Source organism: Plectropomus leopardus, chromosome 11, assembly GCF_008729295.1.
Source record: "Plectropomus leopardus isolate mb chromosome 11, YSFRI_Pleo_2.0, whole genome shotgun sequence".
NCBI classification, from domain to species: Eukaryota; Metazoa; Chordata; class Actinopteri; order Perciformes; family Serranidae; genus Plectropomus; species Plectropomus leopardus.
This window is the reverse complement of record NC_056473.1, coordinates 12,850,320-12,875,454: the sequence shown is the minus strand read 5'-3', so window position 1 is coordinate 12,875,454 and position 25,135 is coordinate 12,850,320. Positions and strand designations below refer to the sequence as shown.

The 25,135-nt window shown below is 38.5% G+C and overlaps 1 protein-coding gene across 1 annotated transcript in view; it reads left to right on the top strand.

The window, feature by feature from the left end:
• Positions 1 to 1,006: 1,006 nt before the first annotated feature.
• lingo1a (leucine rich repeat and Ig domain containing 1a) overlaps positions 1,007 to 25,135 on the top strand; it is a 77,701-nt gene continuing 53,572 nt past the window's right edge. Inside the window, exon 1 of the mRNA XM_042496240.1 lies at positions 1,007 to 1,038. The gene's annotated coding sequence lies outside the window, so the exon portion shown is untranslated. The remainder of the gene's footprint in view (positions 1,039 to 25,135) is intronic.

The window sequence follows — 25,135 nt, the reverse complement described above, 5'->3', positions numbered from 1 at the left end:
TACAGATTATGTTTAAGGTATCCTTCTGCATATGCTTTTTACATTCCAGGATGCCACTACCAAACACAAGCACATGGTGGGATTATGCTGTACATGGTTATGTTTAGAAAATGCAAGCACATGGCAAGCAACGCCGTCAACAAACCCACACGCCGGCATGGATGGTTAGGATAAGGGGAAGGAAGTACATGGTAAGGTATAGAAAACGCAGCAGGTTTCGTCCAGCTGCATTCTCAAGTGACACCGCAAGCCGTTCTGTCCGGCCACATTCTCAGCTGATGCTGTCGAGGGGCGTATGATGCAGAAAAGAAAGGTGGTTTTTTGACAAAAGTCAAAGACTGTGTCGTATTAAATTGCTATGAGCTTTAAATTACCGACTTCTACACACAGCTGCCTCCGTCTAATTTAGACTCACACTGGGTCTCGAGCTAGCTCCACCAAAGAGGAGCGAGGAGTGCTCACTCTGCAGCAAAATCTGGGGACCCAAATGTCCCTAGAATTACAATGCGCACTGAGTGTCAAAAAGGAAAGAGACTGCTCCACCTGAAGAAATCCCAGTCCAAGTCCAAGTCTGATGATTCGCATCTCCAATATTCAGAATCAGCCTAATTAAAAAACAATTTACTCAAGCAAATAAGGTCTATTTTACCTTATGAATTACATTAACACACAACAAAATAATAAAATAGTGAAAATGTGTCTCTTTTATAGAGCAAATAGATTGTTGCTAATTGAACAATAAGATTCTCTACATGCTGTTAAACTTTTTTAAATGCAGCACTTCCAGAAAGGAAAGCTCAGTTAAATGTTGAGAAAAGTATTGTGTAAATTATCTAACAATCTGATTTATTTGCTTGGGGGTAAGGTTTCTACTGTTGCTTGGTTCTTGCAGGTGGCTGATCAAGTGAAGAGAGAATGCTGCGAGGGTATGTGGATTAAGGGGAGACGTTGCCCACCTCACACCTCCAGCCTCCCGTCTTCTGCACAGTAAGCAGCTCCAGCAGCTCTTTGGAACCAGCAGGACAGCAATTACTGCCAGTGAGTATTATTGCACTGCCCAAATTATGAGACGTTCCTGCTGATCAGCACGCCGCACACAGAATTTGAGTTTGGTTGGAACATCACCTCTAACTTTAGTGCATTGTAATGTTCTGGGTTTTCCAGCACCATTTGAAACCAGTTAACAATTAGCACAGTTAACGGAAGTAATGAGAAAACAACACGACACCATCCGCAATGTTATAATGTGAAGATGCTGTCAGCAGAGACTTAACGATGCTGACTGAACAGAACAGACATTTCAAAGGTTGAAACATCTGGTTTAGTCATCTCATCTGTGGTAATTAGCATCAATCAACATCAATGCACCAGACATGTCAACTAAAGCATCCATCAGAATGCATGAACTTCTAAATGGACAAACCGATGGTTGAGGCAATTCAAAACGGTACTTAGTGAGTATTTTTCTGAGTTTGCATCCTGAGTCCTGGGTGTGATTAGGTTTGTTTGGGTTTTTTTTGCAACATAAGTTTTTTGAGTTAAATGAAAATTTAGAGATCATGTAAAAATCAATTTTGTCAGGTTCTACATAATGCCTTTTGTATGACTAATCTGCGAGAAGCTGCAGCTACAGGCGTGGTTTAGGTGTGTGTGATACAACAGAGAGGCAACTCAAGGTTCAAAACCTCAATCACGGCTCCCAAAGAGGTGAACGGAGATGCTGCAGTATCATAAATTATCAGAAATGAAGTGTGATTCTATATTTAAGAGAGTAAAGAACGGCACTGAAGGCTTTTCTTGATGGAAAAATTGTTTTCACTCTCCCCTCGGCTGGCTTCAGCAAAAGTTTGATTTGCTTACTGGCACTGCTGGTAGGTTTGTTGATCTAATTGGCTGAAAATAAGCTTGTGATAGATGGTTAAGGACAGATGGTTCATCAAGTCACCTGCCAAATATATTTTGAAGGTGCCTGCCCTTTTCCAAACAGTTTCAAATGATGACCTCTTAGATGTCTATGTGCAACAAACCATCTGACATCTCAGGGTAGGAAAAAAAATGCTGTTTCGGCTAAATGTTACTACAGTAAATCTTGACCACAATCTTTCCTGAAATTTAAAAGGACAATTTACCCAAAAATGAAAAATACAATTAATTTTTTCCTCTTATCTTTCTATTATCAGTCTAGACTGTTTTGGTATGAGTTGCTGAGTGTTGAGATGTCTGTCTTCTCTCAAATATAAATGTTCTAGGTGGCCAGCTTGTGGTGCTCAAAGCACCAAAAGATATATATAAGGGAAATTCAACAGCGATGACTCCTCCCAGAAATCACAACCTGCTTACTCAAGATCATCCACAGACCTTGTTGTTAGCAGTATTATGTAGGAACTATTTTCTTTCTTCTGAATCACACCTGCTTATCACATCACCGCAAAGAAGGAAGCGTGCATCTAATCATGGACGAGAAGCCCCTGCTCATTGACAGTGCCAGATGCCCAACACTGATGGCATTTTTCTCAGCTGAACTGTAACATTGGCTAGCTCAGTGGTGCTCGGTAAGCTTGCAGTAAACACATGCTTGCTTCTGCGCAGTGATATGGTTGGTAGGTGTACATTGGTAGCAAGAAAATACATCGTGCATGAAACTGCTCACAACAAGGTCTGTGGATTATCTAGAGTAACTGGGTCATGATGTCTGCAAAGAGACATTGCTCTTAAGATTTTCAAATGTCATTTTTGTTTTTGGCGCTTTGAGCACCACAAGCCGAGGGCAGACTTGTTCCATTAAATTGAAAAGAAGGCAGAATCACTACTGCTGATATCTCCAGCACTCTGCAGCTCACCCCAAAATGATCTTGATTGATAAACAGCTCTATCAGTTAAAGGAAAAATACTTTTTTTTAATTTGGGGGTGAACTGTTCTTTTAAGAGTACTTCAAATGTTTAAACCTAACCACAACAGAGTTTAATAATTCTTGAGTTGCTTTAAGCAGATAGTGTGTTTAGAGAGAGAAGAGTGGAAATTGATGTTAAAAAACTTTTAATTATCAGCAGTTTTGCTACAGCCAAATACATTTTTCTTTACATTAAATTACATTAAAAACATTACAATAAAAAACAGTTCCCTCCCTGCATTTCCTTTTTGAAAGATATGTGTGGTAAAAGTAAACTGTATGTAAACATAATTTCTGATGTGACCACAGTGCTCGACCACTGTAGCTAGTGCTGAATGTGTGTTATGTTAAAAGCTTCCAGAGTGTTCAAATTTATCTCTGCATTGCAAGTGCACGCTTTATTTGGCTTTATTTGATTTATTAAACGTGCTAAACATGACATAAATTAACATGTTTTCACTCTGATTGCTGTAGTGCCACAAATTCTCCTCCACTTGTGCCTTTTAAGTTGCTTTGCCTAATCATCAGCAGAAAATTGTATTTATGGTTGGTCAATAAGAAAACCATCCCCTGCAATGCAATCATCTGGTCTCAAAGGTAATACAATTTGATGAGCATTAGACCAATAACACTTTCTGACAATACACAGATGAATTATTAATCAGCACTGAAGTGATTTTCACACCCGCTTGTGTACAGACTGCTGGCTTAAACTAGGAGAGAGTGAAATGTTAGCATGCAATCATAGTTTATGTCAGTGATAAAAACATCTGTTGGAGGTCCAGTACAGACGTGTGTGCTGATGAATAAATAGTATTTCTGATTGCCATTATTTATGTCAGATATAGAGATAGTATGTAATTCTTTGATTGCACTCGGACGGGTTAATGGTCTGGCCTCTATACTGTGGTTATGACCCTGGAAGAGCAGCTGTGGCATTATCATCATAATCAACTCAATTCACTATTTCATCTGTGGTGCACAGAATCAGAGAAATAAAGGATAAGAAGAAAAGACTGAGTATAAATAGAGATATGTACAAATTCAGATATGATCGTCATAAATGATAATAATAAAATAAAATGAAGACTCTGAAGTACATTTGAGTCACCTCATATTTCAAATGCCCGCCTGCCTCTTTCGATATTCCACTCGCCATTAAGCCCCAGCGATCCATTGTCATACGTATTCACTTTTCATCATTGCCCTACTTTTACCAGGCCATTGTTTAATTCCTCTTCTGATGGCTCTGCCTCGTATTAGCTCACCATTTCCTAACTTGTTTCAACTGATTCTTTTTCCTGCAGACAGTGGTGGAAATTAACTAAGTATTTTTAATTAAGTACTGTACTGGAGTATGAATTTGAGGTATTTTGAGTCTGTTTCATGTCACTTTATACTTCTACCCTCCTACATACCAGAGGGAAATATTATACCTTTAACTGTACTACATTTATCTAAAAGCTACATTTATCTGAAAGCTGGTTACTTTAAAAAATAAGATTTTTGCAAAACACAAAACAAAAAACCCCCAGAAAAGTTTATAAAATAAGAATATGGTAACGAATTTTGATAAAGGTTTATGTCGTTTTCTAATTTGTGTTTTTTTGTTTACTCCATTGGGTACTCTTATTTATCATGAACACATACAGCTTTACAGTATACTATACAAACAATGTAATAAATGAAAGCTATTAATGTCAACAAAAATTGACATTGTCCTGCTAGAGCACAGCGACACCATTTCGACAAACCACACACAGTAACACAGTACGCCGTAATACTAGAACAGGTTGTAATAATGGCAATTTGTTTAGTTTAATTATGATTACAATTATGATTACATTTGCTAATGATTATTTCAGAGAGCAGTTCTGCGTTACCTGTTTCAATGTAGAAATTTCACTTGTATCAGAATATTTTTACAGTACAGAATTAGTAATTTACTGAAGTAAAGGACCTGAATATTTCCTCCAGTACTGGCTACAGATGTCTAGCAATTGACTGAAGCTTTGACCTTGACACCTGATATTAAGTTTGACTCCATGACAGCTAAAATAGGAGAAAAAGCTATGGAGAAAAAAAAAATTGAGATTTCTCAGGTTAGTTCTCCTCAGTAATATGTCCAAAGGACTGTAGCTATCTCCCAGTGGACAACCAGACATTACAATTTTCAAGACATGAGTATTACAGGAAGTGCCATCACTTTAGCCCCTCTGTGTCAATTGCTCCAAAATGGCCAATTTCCTGTCTAGAATGTGTGTTTTCACATTTTTATCATCCCCTGCCGTAGTTATCTAGTTGCACTTAGGGCCATCAGTCATCGATGCTGCGTTGAGAGGAAGCCGATGTGCAGTAAAACTGACGGACGGCCTTCCGCATGACTGAAGATGTATGAGACATGCAGGCGAGCTAGTGGGGCTTTACTTTATTGTATTTTCAGCACCGCCATAAGGTGCCAACAGGGGAAAAGGTGACACTTACCATGCTTCTGACTGAACAGAGCATTTTGGATGTGGCATCTCAATCTTTGGAGGATACAGTGAGTAAAAAGCTCCCTGATGTTTGTTAATTTGTCTGTATAAGGCCGAAACACACTGTGACGTTATAGTTATTATACAGCCAGAAAAATTCCTGTTATTTTTCGCAACAGGCTTAAATGATTACAGGCATTTGCATGTATGCATTTGGCAGACACTCTTGTCGAAAGTGGTGTACAGATAAGGTACAGAAGATGACTTTATCCTGCTTCTGATGGAAGAGTTTTGACAGATCAACACCTCTGAGAACGAAATGTAACTGAGTAAAGCTGCATGTCTGAAGCACGCTCAGCTCATCAAATACGACACTCTTTTTTTGGCATATCTGCAGTGTCACTGGCTTCTCTGTGCTTTTTTTTTTCAAGGTAAATATACACATTTTTAAAGTGCAGCTATTTTGGGGTGTGCCATTAGTCCATCTTGTATGAACTACTTGTATAGAGTCAACTTATACTGCTATTATATTTTAAATACTATCTATTTAATCAACCTCTGGACGAATAAAACATTGATGGTTGAGAGGAAAAGAGGAGGTTTTTACATTCTGTGAAAATTGGTCCACACATCAGTCCCACTCATCTTCATGTGTCCTCCATCTGTGTTTGGCCAATCCTCCATCATTTATGACACGGTCACACATGCCCAGAATTTACATTGGCGAATACATGTCTTCCGTTTACTTCCATTCAGTGTAAATGAAGGGGCGAATAAAAAATTTGCTTCCAGTGGCAGAGCTGGTTTCACTTCGGTGAACTCTGAATGGTAGTGTCGCTGCCTCAACCAATTCCAAAGAAGCATGTGTGGATAAGACTTTGATTACAGCCAATATTATATGATAATAGCCATGAAAAATACAAACGTACCCCATATGAGAGATGCTGCCTAGTTTGCAGTTAGTTGGGAGAAAGGCTTGGAATATAAGACAATGGAAAATGTAACAATAACGTCAAAATTTGCAGCATCTATTAGCAAGTTGCCTAAAATTAGCAAGAAAGTTAGCTTTCCCTTTACATCACAACAGTTGCTGCACAAAAATATAAAAATATAGCCTCGGCAGGCGATGGTCACCCACCTGCACTTGCGTGTGTGCAACCGTGCCCATACAGTAAGTTTCTTAGATGTTAGCAGCATAACTCCTCAATGTATCAATGTATTCCCCAAAGGGAAATAATTCTGATATTGTCACCAATGTGCATTTGGCATCTAGAACACAATCAAATTATAAAATAGAATGATTACAAAAAAATGTATAAGTGCAGAAAACCCACTACACCTGTGTATTCACTGTGATATTTCCTAAGTGTTTTGGACTGGAGGTTCCTCTTGACTTATCTTACCAAACTGTTCTGTATAATATCCATGACAATAAATTAGAAGTTGTAATTAGCTTTGAGTTCACAAGGCCAATTAGAATTGTGTCTTGGAATCACTACAAAAATCTTGGAGCACCAGAAACTCTTTCAAATTCTGCTGCACAGGATAACTGCCATGTACAGCATTAGGAAATCATTCATCATTTGCATAAGAACAATAAAGGGACACCTCTCAGCGAGCTCTAATGAGGAGCGTTCTTGTTCGATGGCTTGCACTCCACCTTGCATACAAACCCCCGCGACTTGACCTTTGAATTATGAACATTCTCCACTGCGTGAAACTGCATCCATGTCGACAAGATGGGAGAAATGGAAAGTAAAACATTGTGAGATGCACTGAAATGTCATTAACGGCTGTGAGTCATGGTGCTCTTATTTTTTTTTTCTGCCCAGGGCTGAAAAAACTACCCCAGATTTCACTTTACTTTATGAAATCTGTGTGTGAGACTCTTGACAGAAAAGCTAATGTCCACATCTCAGGCTGTGCTAGTAAAGTTAGCTTCAGCCTTGTTTTAATCTCAGTGGCTGCATTTCAAACATGCTGCCCTGTCAATTCCTAATGCAAGATTTATCTGTACACATCATTAGACACGCTGCTGTATTTGATTGATCTGGAATTCATGAATTTCTCCTCAAAGAGTGGTTGACTGAAGCTGCCTGTTTATTTTCAGCACCTGCAGCATAATTGGTTCCTCGTGCTTTGGGGCAGCGAGTGGTTCTTTGTCCAATTAGAGACAATTTCCCTCCAGTTGGACCCTTTAGATTTCAATACAAGTTGTCAAAAGTAGATAATTATATTCTGATTTCACCAAAGGATTTCTTCACGCCAGCCGTTTAAAATCAAATAAGCTACACTGGAATCTCGGATGGTATTTTTGGAGAATCCATGTAAGCTCTGTCTGAGCTCTCTGAACAAAATACTTTACAAGATATTCCTGCCTGGACTGACATTCAAAGCTGTTTTGACAAATAGCAATTTTGACAGCAATACTTTCAAAATGTTCTTGCACAGTGGATTTTGAAGCACTTTGATGAGGAAACAAAGACAGAGGCGGAAGTGTTGTAGCTTTTATCCAGCATTGTTTCCTAATCTGATCAGAAATGTGCATTGGTTAAAACTAAGGATTAAAGCAAATTGCCATTGCAACACATTCAGCATTATTAAAACAGCTTTGGGTGATCTAACATGCATACCATTGGCCTATTTTGTTTTTGGGGGGGGTCTATTTTTAGACTAGTCTTCTTGACATCATGTCAAGGTACTGCATTTCCGAAGGGCTCTGATGACACAAACTTATTTCTTATACTAAGTCAACGTCAGCCCTTTCTTTCGAGGTTTCTTTCTTGACTCACCACTTTGCCCTGATATAAAGTACAACTATCAGTTGATATACAAATATAATGGAATAGAATGCAAGGCTAGCAGATATTTTGTATTGCTTTCAAATATTTATTTTCCAATAAATCAACTCTATTACATTTAATGTGTATATGTCCCTGCTAAGTCAACACACGTTTGAGTGATTTATTCTTCTGTCATCTTTGTGTCTCTTGTTTAAGGCAGTTTAATTGTTCATGTGGCACTTGCATCAATGATAAATTATTTTAAAAATGTTATAAACTCACACACTTCAATCGCTCGAAAGTCTTTCTTTGCGCACATTCAAAACTTATTCCACATTCTGTATTTTCTGACATTTCGAGTCCTAATATTTTGAGAAAAATCATAATATTGCAAGAAAAAATCTACCTGGCCTATAGTCAGCAGAGCATTATATTGTTCCACCATCTGGCAGATACAGAAGCCAGTTTGGAACGTCCTGGATGAGACAAAGCTTAGGGATGGAAAATGGGAAAATAACACTTCTGATCAGGCATAAATCTCACTATTGTGTAGTTTATTGTCTGTGCAAATGTTGACTTTCCCACCTCCAATAAAGTGCAACTGTCTACTGTTTGTGTACCACATACATTGATAGACAACTGTGATTAAATTTATATCTTTAAATCAAAGTTTTTGCAACAACTCAGTAATTGCTTTTGCAATTGGTAGAAACATGTACCTATCATCAATTCAAAATTCTACACCCTTGCATTTTGGGTTTAAAAGTAGCCAACAAAAAAGCCAATGAACATATGACAACAAAGGCCTGCAAAATCATGGCAGTAAACTGGCAATAGAGGTTGATAAGGAGCAACAACCCCATGACTGTGTGTGCTCTCCTGTTTGCATTTGCCAAAACTGCCAAGTCAGGCGTGTGGATTCTGATGTTGGTGCACTCTGAATATTTTTCCTACTCTCGTCCCTCCTGGAGAATTTCATAACAGGATGCACAGACTAACAGCTTCTATAGTATTAATCCATAAGTGATATAATACACTACCAAAGCATATCATTCAAGAAAAGTATGATTAATTCACTGTTAAGTAGCTACAACAGAGAAAACTACGATTTATCAGCAGAGTGTTGCTGAATCTTAGTGGTAAAATAATGATAAAATGTTGTGAAATCCATGGTATCAGCTGCTGCGATGGTAAAAAGACAGACCCTGCAGTTCATTGTTTTTAATCAGCACCACCTTTTTTCATTCCTGCAGGCTTTGTAGATATCGCTACTGTTTTCTTTCACATGCCCCCAACCAGTACTGCTGCGAAACAGGTTAGTAATATAGTGAAAGAGCATTTCCTGTTTGTTGACTAAAAACAACACTTGATTAAACAGCAACAGAAACAAGTATCATAAAAAACTGAGCAGTTTTCTCCACATAGCAGTGGGTCGATGTATTTGTTTCAACGCCCAAATCACTATTTTATGCATTGACATTGCCCTTTATTTTTCACTTAAGTTACAAAGTCATAGCATTAGTTATGTTTTAAAACGAAAGTAATCTCCATACATACAAGCATTTTAGCACCAAAATAATGTCCTTCCACACTAACACACCTGAAAACACAAATCACACGACCAATCATGTACACTGGGCATGTACATACTGGTGTAAACAGGAAGCTGATTGTCCGCTTTGTGGTTGCTTAAGTACAGAAAACATGACGGTAGAAGAGTGAAATCAAAGATTTCTTCCCTTGGCAACAACAGCAACAATGAGATAAAGCAATTACTGACAGTAACACATGAGAAAAAGGCAGGCAAGGCAGTGGAAAAAAGATTTGGAATCAATGCGAGGCAAAAATGGCCACATATCAGAGCCGTAACAGGAACATTTTTCAATGCTGGAGGAAGTAATGGCGATGGAAAAGGGGTATTGTTACCCATACAAGGAGGATGAAATCACAAAAGGTATGAAAGCTTCGTCGCAATGGTTTGGCTTGAAACATCATGACTGATTACACCCAGTTGAGAAGTGAACATGAGTGTCTGCATCATCATTTACAAAAGTGTCCATTTCCACATGTCACCATCAAAACCCAGTCCTAGAGTTTTTAATCTAAAACCGGTGTGGCAGCATTTTAAGAGGTATTTGTTTTAAGGCCCGAACACACCAAACCAACATCAAAGAACTAGCAGCAACAAAAGCCAACTGTAGTATCCCCTCACGTTGCACATGAATAAAAGTTGCACTTGAACACACCCAACCGACGGCCAACTACCATAATTATTATGCGCCTGTGTGAGATACTCCTCCATACTGGCAGACAGCAGACAGCAGTAATCAGTAGTCATCATTTGTCTTGATGCTAGTTAGCCAGTTAACACATTAACAACACAATTTGATGTTGAAAGAACAAAGCATATTTGCAGTGCACCATTGAACTAACAAACTGTCAGGAAATGTTTCCATTAAAAAGGTCGCTGACTCAAGAAAAAAAAAATCAATCTTACTTCACATAACAAGTTTGTTTCCATTTCACTCACTCTTGACTTTAGACCTTTGTTTACTTTACTCACTTCTGTCTCCTCATGCGCTGAGTTGATTGGCCATTCAGAGTGATTTCATTCAGACATACAGACTCCGGCATCACCAACACCAGTCCAACTGAATCAATGGAAAAAAGTCAATGAGGGTGGACAAGTGTCAACAGTGCAGGGCACAGCACAGGGACTAGGGTGACAGACTCTGACCAATACTCCAACACTGACCTATGACCGAACATTGGCTTGGTGTGTTAGGCCCTTTAGGGGTTCCAAAATGTTTTATAAGAAAAACGTATTAGTGTACATTTAGCCACAGCATCAGGGCAAACAGTCAACAAAAAGTCTGAAGACATACATTTCACCATCAGCAAATGTCCATTTTTGTAGAATCATTTTATGATCCAGAACATGCAATGTTTTTTTTTCTCCAACCACCCTTGAAGGGTATGGAATAGCATACATGTTTTAACATTATTTGTTAGACAATATGTAATTTGCCCCTGGCTGCAGTTTAAGCTGTGCTTCCACTACAACTACTGTTTTATGGTAAAATAACTTCTATCATTGAATCTGTAACCATCTTTACTTTTCCAGATTCTAACTTTATCCCCAGTTGTGGTCAGTTTGGGCAGTTATCTAAAAAAGCAGATAACTAGATGCACCTTTGTTTTTGTCTGTCGTCACATTATCACTTTCAAAGAAATCGCTGTCTTACATCATGTAATTCTCCACATATGTTGCTTCCTCCTCCCACCCACCACTTGTGCTCTGTGCCCACTGCTGTATTCAGTTTACTTGACAGATGGAAGAGGCATGTTTGTTTGTCTTAAAACTCCGCTCTCAAGTGTTTGGGTTTTATCAAAGGTTGTCAACACACGATATGTAACCGTGTTACCACAGGCCCTGCGTCCTTGTCCTTCAACATACAAAAGAAAAAAATCTCACCTTCATAACAAATGAAAATATTTAAGTCATGTCCTTGCTTGAGGCAGTAAATATGCCAGGGCCACCACTGTTTACTCCTGTTCCTGTATTCTAGCTGTAGAGCTTTAGCATCATGCAAAAGCTTTCATTGAATGTATACTGTCTGTTATCAAGGGCCATCACTGTCCTTTTTTTCCTCTTTGGGTTGTTGGGGGGCATAGTAATATCTTACAAGAGACAAGAACCAGCAGATTTAGAAGAAATCTTGCAGTTTTTAAACTCAGAAACATTAAATACAACATGAAATATGTTCACCAGCATCTCTACTTGACATTAACTTTAAGGTGTCTCTGTAAACCCGACAAATGTTCCTCGAGCAATTCACTAGCTTTTCAAGCGTGATCTCTGAAAATAACTGCCTAACTAACTAATTTAGAGCTGTTCAACCAGCTCACCAATGTATGCAAAGGTAATCAAAGCAGTTTCTCATTCCTCTCAGTGTTAAGCGTGTTCAGTGATTATGAGATGTTCCAATGCTTATTCGTGCAGTGCACTAATGGTCTAACAAGGAAGTGCCATAACACTTCTCCCACTAGACTGAAATGAAATATCTTTTTGCCAGGGTAGACCATTGGTGTGAACATCTGTTTTTTATATATATAACTAAAATAGATCAAACCTAACTTACTAGTTGAGAAGCCACGATCCACTGATTGTGAAAATCTGGGCTGATACAGACAACAGTGTTTTGGCCAAATGTCAATACCATTGTTTTTGTTGTTTATTTATTTGTCATTTATTCCCCCGTATATGCCAGGGAAAAGAAATCTTCATCATTAAAAACCTATTTTAAGTCCTTGAGCCCTTTATTACACTACCTTTGAATGAGCACAAATTCAGTCATACAAATGAATGGAGAAAAAATTAATATAAGAGCATTTCACATAAACATCTTTAAAAAAATAACTGCATGAAAAGCCTTTAAAATGTTATATATCATAAATCCCCCTCTCCTGTTGCTGTAATCATTACTTTTTGTGCACTTTTCACCATATCTAAACTGAGATCGAATACCATTAAATTCACACAGTTAATGTCCATTATACAAAATTTAATTAATTGGATTTTTTATGACAGTATGTTAGAAATCTGGACTGCATCTCTCTAACTCTATTATGTTGTTAATGATAAATTAATAGATGTTTACCCTGTTCCAACCCAAATGTCACCCAGCTAACCAGAGCACATCTGGAGTTCAGCCGTTCTTGGCATAAATAGGCAGCTATGGCAGCATCAGAGAGCTTCATTAATTTATGGGGAGGTCACGTTGCCCGAGAGTTTAGCTTGACTTTTGGAAAGTCTTTTCTTCTCACAGAACTGAATATCAGTAAGTTTCTTTGCCTTTCAGCTCGACCTACTTTTGACACGAAAAGAAAATGATAAGAGAAAAATCAGCCTCTTGCACAGTATTTTCCCTTTTCTGTCAATAGCCACAGATTGCAGTTCAAAAGTAGCCTTGTTTTGCGTTTTTGCTGAGGCAAAATAGGCCCAGATCTCTTCGAGCAAAATGTGTGTTTGTGGAAGATTTCCTCTAATCCTTGCTGCTAAGCGCAAAACAAGAATCCAAGGTCAGCTTTCCAAAGGATGCAAGGGCCATATTTCTATCATGTGAAGGGATTTACAGGGTGCAGCTTTGTGGTACATAAGTGCTCTACCACCATTGTCTCATAGAATACACAACAACTGTGCATATTTACGTGAGCACACACGCAACTAGCATAGCACACAAAGCGAAGGCACAGGCTTGAAAAGGTGCCACCAGGACAACTCTTTAAAATGTCTTTGTTTGGGCTGCACAGTGGTGGCAGTAGTGCATTAAAAGTTCAGACACACATGCTTCAGAATGCAGTAAAATAAATATTTCTGTTATTTTATTAAGTCATACACAAGTTATAATAGTGTATTGCAGTAGAATCGAGGGCTGAAATATGAAATAAAAGAATAAAGAACTAAGACGGCTGATAAAGAGAGGGCCGATAAAAGAGTCCTGTAATGCACCTTCAGTACTGATGCTTGTCCTGTAATGTATGTCTATTAACACTGTGTTTGCTGTTGGTTTCGTTGGAAACTGTTGCCATGGCAACACGTGGTGTATTCCTGTATACAGGACTGTTTGACAATGACATATAGAAATGCACAAAAGCTTGTCGCTTATAAGAGCATAACTGGAGTATTATCTGTGTGAATATCAGCACACTTATCAACACTTGGTGGGACACAGAGAAAGATTTTTTTTCATGTATGTGTTTGTTACATTTACCTCATTAATGGAAGAAAAATATATTAAAATGAATCTCTATTGTGGGAATTAATCTCTATTGTTTATGATGTAGGTTTTAATGGTCCTCTAAATGGAAATACAATAGTCATCAATCTTATATATATATATATATATATATATATATATATATCTATATAATATATTTATTATTGCTACAAGGATCTTGCTCAAAGGGCTGACAGTAGGATGTCAGTGTCATTGCTAAATTAATGAACAGTTGCAGTAGGCAATGGGACATTTTTGTTCTGTTTTTGTTTTTCCTTTCTACTTAATTTCTTTATGTCACTAGTTCAAAATACAGATCACGAAAGTGCAGCAGGGTTGAATTAAGTTAAATATTTTGGGTTGTAGCATTTTGTTGGATTCATGTTCCGAGTTTGCAAACAGATTTTGGGCTCAATGGTGAGCAGCAGCTTCCTCTTGTTAAGGTTTAGTCTTATCTCATGTGCGCTGTTGTGGCGAGATTCTGCTTTTAAGATGATTGCGAAGCATCAGTGCATGAAGGTCATCACCTCTCATATTGGTGGGTGCTCTACGCTACCAAAGATTATACTACTGAGCTCCATCCAAGGTTGGCCATAAGGGTTTAGAGCTGATTGTACATCAAATATTGATGCGTTTAACTGACGAGAAATGGCTTACAGTGGATGGAGTACAGTTACAGAGTCATGGGGGAGAATTTAATGTACAGCTATGGATTACAGTTACAATAAAGTGAGTTGAATAGCAGAAAAACAATAATAATGACAAAGAATATTGAGAGGTCTGGCTGTGTGTTGAAACCAAATTAAAAAGCTGATTCTACATCCTGTTTGTTGTGAGCATGCTCGGCTTTGTTCATCAAGACTGATAAAAGCTTTTTTTTTCTTTGAGATTTGTTGATAAGGCCTTCTTGGCACATGGTTTTCATTATGCTCATTTTGTTTCTGACATTTGGCTGATGTTCTTATCAGGTCTGATTTATGATCATTGATCCTGTTGGATTTTAGTGTCTTGCTGAAGGTCAAGGACACTTTCACTGGGAATGGCTGTCGATGGACATGTGGACTGTTGTCAATTTGATCTAGCTCATCCTTTGGATAGGTTGTTATGTTTGTCTTCTAGGTCACCATGTTGCCCATGCTTGTGAAGTTAGATATAATCATTATTGTACCTTATGGATTAAATATATATATATATAGAGAAATATATATATATATATAGTTCACTCAGTTCAAAATACTCCACATAGGCTCACATCACATTTGTATTTAAGGGTAAGCTATGGTAGAAGAATGCATGCAACTTGTCTTCAGTGTTCACTTTTGTTACTGGTTTTGTCGATTTGTTCCATGAAAGAATCATCACTATCAGTAAGAGATGTAGTGCAATCGACATCAAGCAGCAACCTCTGTGACTAAAAGCTAAGGCCAGCACCCAAGTGCCAAAAAAAAAGCAGTTTATTAAATGGCCATTTGAGGCTGGCTCCAAAAGTAAGTCAATCAATCCCAAGCAGATTAAAAAAAAAACAGGTGTACAGACTAGTACAAAAAAACAAAACAAAAACATTTTGGTCATTATGAGAAATGTATGTGATGACTGAGCCAACATGAAGCTGACTTAGTCAGTGGCTAGCAGCTAATGGCGCTAACTCCATAAACAGCACTAAACAATGGCAACAGTGCTGACAGAGTTAGTGTGTTAACCAGGGAAATGAAACATGGGCGTGACACAGTCGTGTTGTAGCAGCCAATGAGGTGGGTGTACTACTGGGTAGATGGGTGGGTTATAGAGGTGGAAATGGGTAGGTGGGTATACTGTGAGATAAATAGGTGGATATATTCCATTTACCTGTGTTTACCCTCCACTGCACCAGTGGCGCTACATTCAAGTGGCATTTTCCAGGGCTGGAAAATGAAGCCAACATGGAAAAGCCAAATACCACTTGAGACTGGCTATCCTCATAGGCTCTCATGTTAAAATGCCCAACTTTACAGCAGAAAAAAACATTTCTACAGCCTGGCACAAAGCATGGCCACTTTGATGACATGCAGGTTCTGTCACTTTACAAGTCGCTACCACTGCGACGTCAGTTGGGTAACATAACCGTGGCCTAACCCCAGATTTACAGAGTACAGGCGTAGTCGCAGCTGTCACTTTTTCAGCTTTTGGTTCTCTTTAAAACATCCTGTTCAATGTTTGGTTGTACTAAAAGACTGTCTAAGGATTTGGCCGTTCAGTGTCTTTCAGTGAGAGCATTTTGTTTTAATGATTTAAAGCCAGTTTTCATCAGCAAAAAATAGCATTATGACATTTAACCTTATCTGTGAATGCATGGTGCTAACCAAGATAGCAGCTAGCATCCAGATATGGTCATTACTGGTTTTAAAAATTCCAGGAGGGCGACAGCCATAATGATCAACTCATTGTTTCCAAATGGTGTCCACTAACCACTGGGTTACGTCACTGTGGCTACATCAGTCACTTTTATACAGTGTATTTATAGGAAGCTGCCGCGTAGTCTACTGATGATTTGTTTCTCAGTCTGCTTTTATCGGGGACATGAAGGAAGGGAAGAAGAAACTTATTTCCATTAGTACCAACCTGCTTTCACTAACTGCATGATTTTTTGTTCCACAGGAGCCAACTCTTTTATTTCCGTAACCTGATGAATGTACCCCCACACCTCACAACCACCTCTGCACACACACAAAAACATAATAAATTCAGTCTTGTCTGCTGTGACCTCATAGCATTCTTCATACTGTGATGTTTGGCTGTCCTGCCTGACAGGGAAAGACACCTCAAAAACTATGACGCACTTCATGAGGCATTTGTATTGCTGTTTGGGGTGATGTACTTTCCTCTTTTGTTGAGCTCATTCAACTAAACTGCACTATTCCCCTGACTCCCCAGCTACTGGCCTATACTTTCTGCCATGTTACAAAAGAAGACAGCAGTTTTATACTGCAATTTTGTGAGGCCTTTACTTTATTAATAATACTTTTCATCATTTGTGAGAAATATTTTATTGCATCAAGAGTTTCACCTCACTGACCTTCCGCTTAAGATTGTACTTACTTTTTATGTATTTTAGCCACGCAGATACCATATTTTGCCTTTCCATTTCAAATGTTGTAACTACTTTTACCCTTTAACCCCCTGAAGAGACACTTTCAGAAATGTAGCTTATAGACGACCATCATCTGCTCTCCAGCAACCATTCATACAAACAAGAGGACTATCTAAACGCTCACTTCCATAAATCTATAAACCGGTTATTTACCAGCCACCTAACAGTGGAATACACCACCACTCCAGCCTGGCATCCGATGCTACTTATCAGTTAACCTTATCACATGCGGTGCAGTTTGTGTGTTACACCATAAATGTGTCAATGTCAATGTCAAGTTGTGTTGGCCTTGATTTCCATTTTACCTCACAGGAGAGCTGTGGTTGTTTCTGCTCTGTCATTAAGGCTTTCTGATTGGGCAGGGAAGTTGCTTTGAAGCTATCATGCCAAGGTCGTCAATATTTGCCACAGTAGGAGGCTATGTGAAAATGTTTCTGCCTGAATCATTAGTGCTTAATCACAATCTAGATATGATGTTAAATGAATAACTCCATGGGAATGAGGCAATGGCACTTGGGTTTTTTTTTTTAATTAAAATGTGTTTCTGCTAAAAACAGCATTACTTGGCTGATAATTTCCCTACGACTACCCTATCATCTGGAAATACCCTTAAAGCATCAACTGTTTTTTTGTTGCTGTTTTTTTAATACACTGGCAAATTTTGAGATTTTGGGTAGTTTACTTACTGTCTCCTGTCAGACAAGTGCAAAAATACACATTTAGGTGTTTATATAAGTTCAGTGTTCTGCTTGTACTGTATAGTTTTCTAGAAATTCCAGAAAACTATACAGTACAAAACAATAATTGTCTTAATGTATGTCATTAACTGTGAACGTTTCATGGTGATATCTGTTTGTTAGTATTTTAACCGTAGTGTCTTATCTGTGGAATTTTACAATACATATTTTAATATTGCCCATTTTCCCAAAATTAAGGGTTTTTTCTGATTCTCTTATCTCGAAATTTCCCCTTCAGTACAACTAGTAGCACAATAATTCTCCAGGTGTAGTCCTACCTATATTCTGAAGGTTTTATGTTAAGGGTTTGTTCATATGTCAGTCATAGCCTGATTTATATAAGATTTTATTTTTTAAAAAACATGGCGAAAGTGTTTTTGATTCTGATTTATGGAGTGATAAAAAAAGAGATAACCACAACTGCCACTGTAAAAACCTTTGACTCTTAATATGACAATAAAATGAAACAATTGAAAGTTCATCCAATGCTCAGATTTTTGCTCGGGAAATGTGTGTAATTTAGTGCATATTTCATTTGATACTGCCTCATTTGCATGTTTAACCAGAACATTTCAGAAGACCTGTAAGCTTAAAAGTAATTGTCTTTAAGTCGTCAAATTGGGAACTTTAAAGGTGAAATCTATTAGTTAAAAGTTTAACCCTATTTACGTGAGCTGTCTCCCCTTAAAGTAGCTTTTCCATGCGAGGAGTTATTTTCTGGGACAAGCATTGCCACATTTTGGAGAATGCTGAGAACTGGACTGTTTTGCTGGGTTACCATAACAGCAGAAAGGTAAACATAATTGCTTTGAAGCGCATTACCAATGCGGAAAACACAATCAGCTGGGCAGCCCTGTGTATCATAAAACTTCACGACACATTTTGATAAATAAGCATGTCCTAATTAGACGCCGGGTCTGGGCGTCAAGGTGTTTGACATTAAAAAGCTCTTAAAGCCCACTGCTTCGTTGTCTAGCCCGTTAGAGCGAGTTATTAGTGATATTGAGCATGCAAAAATTTACACTTTTTTTCAATATGGCCATTGTTTGCTCGGTCAGGTTCTCCCCAGTTCAGTCGCTAGTTCGTTTTATGGAAACCATGAACACCAAAGTATAATTTATTAAGATTTACCAACAAACAAGAGACAAAAAAGTGGTGACTCTACCTTTGCAGCGGCCAAAGTCCGAATAGGAATCCCTTCCGCGATTATTTATATTCCTTTAGTCCACAGGGGTCCACCGGTCAAAAGTATCAGAAGGGGTTTCCATGAAAAAATAAAATTAAAAAGAATCCACTTTGTAAGTATTGTCATGAAGTCCGCTGCTCACTGCCTGCAAACTGCCAGGACGGCACGGCAACTGCTGGCATGCTAAATGCGTTAGCTTACTGGCTACAATAAAAGAGCCCCGTCCTTTCTCTGTGTAGTTTGCACCTCTTTTCATTTCGATATGCCAAATACGCTCTTCGCTGTCAGACATGTAGACTTTAATACGATAAAGTGAGCGGAGTTGTAGATTTGTTTGTTAATACGCAAGGAGTCGTAAATCCTCGGGTGCCGTAAAACGGGGCGCATTCACTATCGCGAGAGTGACGTTCACGTTCACTGCCGTCATGGCGACACAGAAAAAAAGTGAAAGTATACAAGCCGAACACAACTGTGGTGAAGCAGCAGCTTCTCCGTCCATCCCAGAAGAGTGAGAGAATGGCGACAAAACAGTCTGTCTATCTATCTATCTATCTATCTAAATAATCCATAAATAAATGCATGGATAATTACAAAAATAAATAAATACATTTAAAAATTTGTAAATAAATATGTAAAATGGAAATATGGGAAATTAAATAGATGGGGGATTTAAATCATAAATATGAAAATGAATACATTTATAAATAAAATGGAAAATTAAATGTGAAATTAAATAAATATTGTAATTTTTGGCATTTATTTTTGATTTGTCAGTTTCAGTCCTCTATATACTTAGGACTATAGAGTGCTCAATATGTACATTCCACAGTTTGGAATTGTAGATTGACATAATGACATATTTTATGATTAACCAGACCGACCTAGCTCGGCTTGAAGAAGGATCAATGCCACTTATTATCACTGGGCTTGAACAGGTTTCCTAGATTCTTTCATTTGTGTTTTGTTGGGGGGTTTTTTCAAAGAAAATACACAATTCTGATTTATAAACACATTATTAGCACAGGCACATATTTGGCAAAACAGTTTTGAATACAATCTAATTGGTTAACCGGTCTACATAATATGTAATGAATAAATGGAGTCTGTTCATACACAGAAAAATAGTCTCAAAGTGTAGATGTCTTATTAAAAATAAATGATAATAATAAATTATGCCTTAAAATCACATGTGATGTACTGAGCAAACCCCCTCACCCCCAACCTCCTCTGTCTCTCTCTTTCTCTCTCTCACTCACTCACATGCACAGAGAAAGACAAACAAAGCCAATATACAGCCAGGAAAGCTTTGATTATTGCTTCGTCAAGCAGTAGCCCACTTTCTCAAGCCAGCGTAGACGGGAGGGAATAAAAGAGACAATGATCACGGAGGTATTCCTCTTCAAGGTCAAGAGTAGAAGTGTAAGAGAGACACGGAGAAGTCAAGAAATTGCTTTTTTATCCCCAGTGGCAAACATAAATCTCCCATGGAAAGTTTGAAAAAAAAAAGTTTATGTTTTCATTCTTCACATATTTCTTTCACTTTCTGTACACAAAAGCTGAATCGAAAAAGACAGTTGCTATAAAAAAAAGCACACCTTTTGAATAGGTACAATAGATTATTTCAGGAGGCTGCAGATTCATGGGAAAAACAATGCAGCAATAATGAAAACGTATACCAGATATCATATTAAGTCGTAAATATACCTCTTATTAGGGTTTATTCAGAGTAAGAACAACTCTTAATGAACACATAATTTGCTCTAAAATTACTGGTTGTAGCTCGACTCAGGTGGAGCTGGACGTCCTTTGTTCTTTTCCACCCTGGAGAGCAGTGAAGTGTGCCAGTGTGATGCTAAGATAGTAAAAAGACCTTAATTGATACAGCCAATTATTCTGTCTGCTGGCAACTAAGCGTGGCAAGTAACAGCGAGCAGCACATCGGTTTAATGAGACTAGGTGTCCCAGTACTGGTTTCAGAGAGTTTGATGAGGACAACCAACAGGGAGAATACTGCGGTAGCCTGCGATGATATAAGACACAGATCAGAGGAAGAATCAATTAAACCTGTTAGTCAGTAACTTGCAGTGCTGGAATGCTTGTGTGGTCGTCCAGCACTCTTATCAAATTGACACCATCTGAGGCACTTGCATGCAGAAGATTTATATCTTTCCATGAGGTTTAAGGGTGTTTAATAGCACATGTAATGTTAGATTCTTCATCATGCCTGCTTTAATGTTGAAATGAGCCTTCATTCTTTTCCCCTTTTCTGGGAAACCAATCTCTCTGAAAGCATACATGAACCAGCTGTTTGACAAATAACCTGCTGTGGTGCCAAGTGGCAGAAACTAATGTGTCACATCTGAGGGAAATAGCATTGATTGTGAAAGAGTCATTTACTCCCTATGGAGAAGCGATTTGTAGGCTGTTGTTTTTCGCAGAAGGTGAGGGATGGCTTCTCGATACTAGAGGTGCGGGTCAGTGGGTGGGGGGTATGTGCTATGGATGATGTGTCTCACACCAAAGTTCAAACCAAAGGTGCTTCAATGATCTGGAAAGGCGGATCATTGAAAAAAAAAGAGAAGGGCAATGAATCATTGGAAAAAGAGATGCATCAAGGTGATCGCGGAGCAGAACCCTCAGAGTGCTGCTTCTAATCTTCTCCTCTGCCCATGATTACTTGCAGCTCTGAGCATATCACGGTAGGAAGGTGAAAGCAATGTTAGATAATGGCACTATCATGGGAATTACATTAGAACCCTTGAGACTTCAAAAAGGGGTTCCTTACAAAAGCAATTATACAGCCTGTTTGTCTCAAAGCCTTTTTATGCCACAACATTGTGTCAATAGCCTTAAAAGTAAAGTGCTAAGTAGGACTCAAGGGGCTGTGCAAAATATCACTGCAAGGTCACTTTTAGACCTTCCTGTGGTGCAAAGGCTAGTTTACAAAGGTGGTAGTGGAAGTGAATGTGTTCCACTCTATCTGGGAAGCAGAGATTAATTACAGGGTCACACTTAAGATTGACACGGCCATTAAAAGCTTCTGTAGACGTGCAGTTTGAAGCCGCAGTACTCTGGAATAAATATCTGCTATACACAGTGGCAGAGCCTCGGTGAAAATGTCCTGTTCTGATTCTTGAAAGCCAACAATTTAAAAAACTTTTATTCCCCTATCATGTACTGCAGACAATCACTAATTAAATTTAGCACAACTATTACTGAGGCCCACCTATCAAAATCAGTCATCATGGTTAATAATTATTTCTCTGGTCTATGTATGTATACACTTTGTCCCAGACCCTCTGCCTGCAATGTGTACACTGTTCTAACACACTACTTGAAATTGAAGAGGGCACTGTCTCTTACTCACATGCCCTTTTTCAGTGGCATTGAGGCATGTCACGACAACTGAAGCGAGGCATTGTCAATTAGTGCTTAATACAGTTACAAATAAAGACACAAGGTCTTCCTTTGATTCTGTTGCAGCAATCCTTTCAAACTAATCCATGCAAAAACGTATTTTGGGGGGGAAAAAAAAAAAAAAAATACATGCCGCAAACCCCTTTGAATCACACAACATTTTTTAGAATGAACACGTTTATGAGACCCTGCCAGCACAGAAGAGACAAACACACACACACACACACACACACACAGGAATGCTTTTTGGAAACATGCAAGCCAGAGTCATTTTTGGAAACAATTCGATCCATAAACAATATTGATTCTGCTGTTTTTTTCACACTGATAAATTAAACTAAGAGCCCCCAATACTGCTGCGTCTGAAGCCACTTCACTACATAAATACTTCAGGCCTACAATGTGTACAGAAAAGAAGAAGAATTTCAGTGAAATTGGAAGGGACAGAATAGATTTACAAAGCTTTTGTTTGAGCTCACAGCTAGTTAAACAGTGGCATGAGCATTGAAAGTGAAACTGTAGTTAAGAGTTTTCTTCAAGCAGTTGGCATTAAGCTTGTTTTGGACTCCCACTTAATGCAGAATGATGCACCCATAGATACATTCTGAAATTTGGATTAAATCTAAAACAAATACAGTTTTTACGGCCAAAAACTAAACTATAGTGTACATTTTCTCAGTCTGCTTTAATGCCTGCATGCTTATGTGTTGAAGGCATAATATTTGATCCAGTATGGAGCAAAAAAGTCTTGCTAACACCGGTACTCCTATATTTTAGGGATATTAGGGTTAGGGTTTACGCCATGAAATAGTGACAATATGCCACACCTCTTGGCATGTGATGTTGACAGCACCCTTACGTTTTTTATTAGACACACCTAGATTTTTACAAACTTAAATGCAAACCCAGATGCAGCAATAATTGGGGCTGAGAGCAACTGATGTAGCATAAAGAGTGACAAAGTGAAGGGAGGGGAGGTGAGGTGGTCAACACAAAACTAGACTTTCAGTCAGAAGACTACAATTCATATACCATGTGAAACCAAAGGTCAGTGTTGTTTTTATATAATAGTATGCACTTTACACACAGCTGCTGGGTACTGATGTCACTTGTTAAGCAGCAAATTCACTTATTTTTACCCAAAACATGATCTTTTTTCTAAACCTATCAGAGTAGTTTTGCTGCCTAAACCTAAATGCAACCATTTCAGAACTTCAATCACATGTTTTTTTTGTTTCCCCTGTGCCTCACATTGTGATGCTAAGGGGCGTGACATAGTGTTTGATGACCTGGGAATGAGAGTGGGTTTGATAGTCAGCAGTAAAGAGTTAAAAAGAATAAGGGAAAAAAAGATGGGGAATGACGTGCAATCAAGGTCCCCGCCACAAACCAGGGACACTGAGGTGTTCAGCGCCTTTATCCACATGCCACAAGGACACACACCATTCAATTTGTATAAATGGAGTAACACTAAATTTATGCCATTGGTGTATATGATCTTTTCAAAGGTCTGTTTAAAATAGCAGTAGTAGGAGTAAAACAGTAAAGAATTAAAATGTGTATTCTCCTTTTGTTGGGAAAACTCTTGAACTATATATATAAAGTGTAAAGTCACAAAACTACCGGTGTGGTCCTTAAACTAACAGCATATAGCAAAGCTGCCTTTGTCCTCTACACAGTCAGGTGGCATTTTTAATTACCAGCAACAATAACGTGTAGCTTCTGAGGGGTTTGAAGGATGAAAAACTTGTTTTTCCAGTGCATTTTGCTGAAGCCATAGAATCACACAGCAATAATAATGGTGTTTACAGCTGAAAAACATTACACACCACTGTTAATACATGGCGGCACAGCTTGTCTCATTGGACACACTTTGCTGAGACCACCTTGCCCTATCAATCGTTCAGGAGACCTTTTAATCCTGCTGCTTCCCTGTGGCATTGGCAGGTCTCCAGCTGGGAGCAGCAAGTGTTTATTGGCTTTAGTATCAGTAGGATACTTGTGGTGGCCCGCCTCACCTTTAATTCTGAGATCCCTGCCAAGGCTGCGTCAAGTCTCTCTTTGACTTCAGCCATCAGCTAGAAACTCTGATCCAGTGTGAGGCACCTCAACAGAAGCAGAGTCATATCTACAGAATTGTTGCAGAGAACTGCAATATTTGTCTCCCGTGAAACAGAAGTGGAGACTATCGATTGGCCTGTGTCGCTTAATTTTTTTTCACCAGATTTCAACAAAACACAGAGGTATGATGCATCCTCAAATTGTGCTCCAGGGTTCCAAAATACAGCGACTGTCCAAACTGCAGTGTTAGAATGAAAGTTTTTAATCAATACACAATGTCAAAGAAACTGCCTTTTTTAACGAGTCATGCTGGCCGATATATATTGGCACACTGTTTTGATATTTACACTAATTGGTCTGATGAGGCAGTGTAATTAAAGGTCAAGACTTTTGAAATTGAAAGGCCCTAGCTGCCTTAGTCAATCATGTTTCCCAGATTGGGCAAATGAGGCTGAGTTATGGCATGTCTGCATCATTTTGGAGGATGACAGTTGTAAATATTTGTTTCCTCCCTGTGTGAGAAAGAAGGGGAATTTGTTGCCAGCAGATTAGTGCTGAGTCAAGACTCCAGTGAAAGTCTGAGGCGAGGGAGTACTGTGAGAAAACCCATTAAGGAAAAGTGATTATGGTATTTTGTTTGTTGGGAGACCTGGTTTTACATTGTATATACAGGAGTTGG